This window comes from Genypterus blacodes, unplaced genomic scaffold (assembly GCF_046128005.1).
Source record: "Genypterus blacodes isolate CSIRO-AG114 ecotype Tasmania unplaced genomic scaffold, CSIRO-AGI_Gbla_v1 ptg000266l_1, whole genome shotgun sequence".
NCBI classification, from domain to species: domain Eukaryota; kingdom Metazoa; phylum Chordata; class Actinopteri; order Ophidiiformes; family Ophidiidae; genus Genypterus; species Genypterus blacodes.
The window spans coordinates 1-5,000 of record NW_027467058.1 but is presented as its reverse complement, the minus strand read 5'-3'; the positions used below and the strand labels follow the sequence as shown (position 1 = coordinate 5,000).

At 48.2% G+C, this 5,000-nt stretch overlaps 1 long non-coding RNA gene across 1 annotated transcript in view; it reads right to left on the bottom strand.

Moving 5' to 3' along the window:
• Positions 1–4,041, bottom strand: part of LOC143017091 (uncharacterized) — an 8,887-nt gene extending 4,846 nt beyond the window's left edge. The window contains exon 1 of the long non-coding RNA XR_012965585.1: positions 3,887–4,041. This is a non-coding gene — a long non-coding RNA (uncharacterized LOC143017091). The remainder of the gene's footprint in view (positions 1–3,886) is intronic.
• Positions 4,042–5,000: the final 959 nt, after the last annotated feature.

Sequence of the window (5,000 nt, the reverse complement as noted above, 5' to 3'; positions counted from 1 at the left end):
GGGTTGAGTCTCTAAAGCAGTTAGCACTTAGCATTAGCATTCTGTAAATGTGGAGGAAGCCGCTGAGAAACATTTTGTTCTTGAATGTGACTTTGAGGCTGACGTGTTTTGTTTCCCTAAGGAGGAAAGGAGAGAGAGACTAGATGAGAGGTACACAGCACACACACACACACACACACACACACACACACACACACACACACACACACACCAATGGCAGTCACCATACAGTGAAGTAAACGTACACTATCTACCGTCACACCACAGAGACACAACATCCAAGATTTGAGATAAAGCCCAGCTTTGGTGAGCTGACATTTACCCTGCACACACACACACACACACACACACACACACACACACACACAATCATCATATAGTGACAGTACATAAGATACTGTCTAACTTCACACCAAAAAGAGAGAGACGGAGAGAGAGAGAGAGAGAGAGAGAGAGAGAGAGAGAGAGAGAGAGAGAGAGAGAGAGAGAGAGAGAGAGAGAGAGAGAGAGAGAGAGAGAGAGAGAGAGAGAGAGAAGGTCCAATATGCATCACAATGCCCCGAAACAGAAGAAGAAGAGGGACTGATAGGAGGGAGCGCAGTGCAACGTGTGTGTCTGTGTGTGTGTGTGTGTGTGTGTGTGTGTGTGTGTGTGTGTGTGTGTGTGTGTTCAGACATGAAAGCAGCTCTGAGTGACACATAAGGAAGTCTGTGCCACTGTAGATAGTGAAGTCAAGTCGCAGAGTGACAGGCGTAAAAAGTGAGATGGGTGAGATATTCCAGTGATGTTCAGATGGAAGAGGAGCAGGCGGCGTCACAAAGAGCAGCACACACACACACACACACACACACGTATAGAGGGACGCCTATAGGGAGAGACGGGGGGGGAAGGGGAGGAAGACGATGAGCTCAGACTGAAGGTGCGGTCCAACTTTGCTCACTCGATTTCATTTCATGTATTTGTTTACATCAACAGGCACAGACGGAGACAATCAGGGCCTCCACTTCCTGTTCCTTCTTTAGCGAGCGCCAACCCAGGGACAAAGGTAACAAAAGGTCCAAATTGTCTGGAGTCAATTTCTCAAACATCCCAATCAGACTAAACGGTCCTGAGTTATTGTTGGTGAACTGTATCCCTCAGCCTACAGTCAGGCTCAGTCACCTCCACGTGCGTCTCCTGGCTCGCCTGCTTCCTGTCCTCCTGCATCCAGCCCGTGTGTGTGCGGCTTCGTCACGTTGCAGCGCAGACAAACACGTGAGGAAAGGAGCTTTTACACTAAACACAAAAGCCTGAAGTAAAGTGGAGACGGAGGACAGACGGCGTTAAACAGGCTTTTACCTTCACGTACGCAGAGAGAGACTGAGCCTGAGTCTGATAAATAAAAGCTGAATATTCAATAGAACGGTGAAACATAAGACATCCGCCGCAGACGAGGGATTAATGCAGCGAGGAAAACACGGCGCTCGCCCTCCCGTCGCACCGTCAGAGGAGAGAACGTGTCACCTTTACAGGAGCCGGGCGCCGCCGGCTAATAAAGGAACCTTTTAAGCTCATCTGGAGAAAGTTTGCACAAGGCTGAAAGCTTTGCTGCGTGCGCAGAGGCCTCGTCACGGCCACGGGAAGGGAAGAGGAAGACGAAGCACCGAGGCACCTCAATGTTTGTCTCCTCTCACTCACCGCTGAATTCAACGTGTGCGTGTTTATATAATGAGAATATAAAGAATGATTACGTTTTATTACCGACACTAAAGAGATAAATCCTCTACTTCACCTAAACGGTTAAACATCTGCAGCGTGCTCATAAAGATATCTGCATTATTAACCGCCATCACTTATGGAAAATGTTTCCTTGGAGAGTTATGTAACATTATTCTTTATAACGTGATGAGAATGTGTAGTGCACCTTGGCCCCGGTTGGGCCTTGGCCACCTGCTGCCAAAACTGAAACTCCCCCCCCAAAAAAAAAAAATCAGGCTTCATTAATTTAATGACCAAAAATTTGGACTCAGTTGATTAGCCAATTTATTTAAATGGAGAGTTCGGTTCTGGCACATTTTATTTATATTTACAGGCCTGTTTAGAGGCTTAGAGGTGAACTTTAGAGGCACAGATGGATCAGAATGTAGGATCAGTTACGTGCAACAACAAGGAGAGGCCACTAGGGGCAGCGCTGGACTGGAGCAGCATGTAAGCGATGTGCGTCTCCTCCTCCCTGCGTGTGAGACGTTCAGGCGTCCTGTCTGACGCACGGACAGCAGCAGCGGCTCTGATCCGTGTTTAACCAGGGCGTCTCTGGACAAACACAACAAGTAAGCCGAGTTTAGCCGCGATGCGTCAGAGCTCCGAGCGCCGCGGTGCAGATGGAAGCTAACGCGCTGCCAAATGTGACAAAGTGTGTGAGCTGAGAAAGGAGGAAGAGGAGCAGAGGAGAGGAAGCAGAGGAGATGAGGGAGCGATGAGGAGGAACAGATGATACAGAAGATGGGAGGATAAGGGAAAAGGAGGAGGAGGAAGAGGAGGAGGAGGGCTCTATCTGATGCAGGTAGTTTAACAGCACCTTCATCTCTTCAATCCACAAATGTTGTTAAAGTTTGGGATTTAAACGCTCCTCACAAGTCTTAAAGGTCGACTCAGACATCCCACAGTCTCCTGAGGTTTCCTCCGTGTTAGATTATCCCAGTAAAGAAAGGTTAGAGCCACAAGATCCCCACGATAAAGATGTTTTTTCGATCAGGAAACGATTGAAATAAAAATGTCATCGTTCTTGGAAAATAATCGAAATTCAGGCACAAGAAACTCTGGAATGTTCTCAGCAGGTAAACAAGAGCGGGGAAAGTTTCCTGTCTGTCCCACTTCACAGAACGCTCCCCCGTCCTGACTCCCCCCCCCTCTCTCTCTCTCCTCTCGCTCGCCCTCGTTCTTTTAAGGACACGCCTGATTGAATCTGCATTAAAGTGCTTCGTGTTGCACAAAGGAGAGAAAACAGCTTTAATCTAATTTCTAATGTCGCCTATTCTTTCAAAAATAAACTCCAACACTCTGAATTTACACAATACAAACCCCAAAAACGACTCAAACACACACACACACACACACAGACACGTTTGTTTACAAAAAAAGCATCATTCCACTGGCAAATGGATCTTTTGAACCAGTTTTAAAGACTGATTGCTTTCATTGTGAGCCTCTGCCAGCTTTCATCGCCGCGCTTTAACTGCCAAAATCACCAATTGTTGTTTGGTGCCTTTTATCTACTTTGGAAGCGTATCACTGCATTTTGTCACCGTAATAATGTGCAAATTGCCGGCATTCATTATTGTTTTTTTTGATGGAGAAATGGTGTAAAATAAGCACTTTGAGAGATAAGGAGGGGTCTGAGCCCTGAGTGTGTGTGTGTGTGTGTGTGTGTGTGTGTGAGAGCGTTTCAGAGTGCTGAGAGCCGGAGCCGATTCCACCGCCCCAGTCTAACGCTCAATAAGCAGCTGCTATTGATTTAGATTCTCATTTCAAGTTTTCAAATAACACACAAGCAGATTAGAAATGTTTTCAATCACACTCTTGTGTTCCTGCTGTCAGACGCACTTCCATCATCTGAGCCCGGAATAGAGCTTTAGAGCAAACGGAGCCTTCATGCTTCATATCAAGACCTCACAGTCCTACACTTACACACTCACACACACACACACCTTTGAGTCTACAGTGTCTGCCACCATCGGGTCAATTGGTGTTTGAGTTATTAGCATCACCACTCAACTTCGGTTCCTAGGATTCTATCAAAACGGGAGGGAATATGAGAGAGCAGAGACTCCTGGTGTGTGTGGTTTGGTTCAGGGAGTCAGCAGGTAGAGAGAACGGAGTCAGAGTGAGCCTCAGTAGAGTCCTGTACCTTCTTGGCCTGCTGGACGCAGCTCATGTACTGCTGGGCCAGGTGGGAGCAGTGCAGGGTCTGCTGAGGGTTTCCTCTGTAGCACTGCAGCACCGCCGCCTGCAGCTCCGTGCAGACGGACGCAGTCTGCCGGGGCCTGGAGAGAGGGAGGAGCAGAGAGAGGAGAGGAGGTCAGGGGGGGAGAGGAGGTCAGGGGGGAGGGGCTTCAGGGTGATGGAGCATTAACACAACAAATCAATAACATTTTTATAGATTAAAATATGCAGAATATGAAAACAAATAGAAAAGTCCTTCATGAGGAAGTTCCATTCGGGTCTCTCTCTCTCTCTCTCCCCCCCTCTCTGTCTCTCTCTTTCCCTCCCTCTATCTCTCACCCTCTCTTTCCCTCTCTTTCTCTCTCTGCCTCCCCTCTCTCCCTCTCTGTCTCTCTCTCACTCTCTTTCCCTCTCTCTTACTCTCTTTCCATCTTTCCCTCTTTCTCTCTCTCTGTCGCTGGCTCTCTCCATCCCTCTCTCTCTTTCCCTCCCCCTCTCTCTCTCATTCTCTTTCCCTCCCTCACTCTTTCCCTCCCTCACTCTCTTTCTCTCTCTCCCCCCCTCTCTCTCTCTGGTTCAGGAGTTACAGGAGTGTATCTTAGCTCGCCCCCTCCCACAGACAGCTGTTGTCGGGGCGAACACTCAGGAGACAAACAGAGCTTTGTCCTCTCGTTCTCCACTCCCTGCTGCAGGAAAGTTTGTATTTATTTTGCGGCCCGGACGTTTCAGCAGCTGGAACATCAGCAGTAATGAGATCGGCTGAGTGTCACAGCGTTGCGTCAAGAGCAAAAGGAGAGAAGAAGAAAAGCAGAGGAAGACGCAGCTTTCATATTGTTTGTGCTTTGTTTGTTTGTTTGTTTGTGAAGCAGCAGAGTTTCAAAGTGTCGGAGGTGCAGCGAGCAGAGAGATGAATTATGCATCACAAAGGAGCTTAGGAGTCGCCGTCAAACTTCCTCTCTCCTTTTTATCTCACACACACACACACACACACACACACACACACACACTCACACTCAAACAGCGTGTGTCGACAAAAGCGCGCACAGTCGCACCCACCGGCCGGCAACACAAACACACAC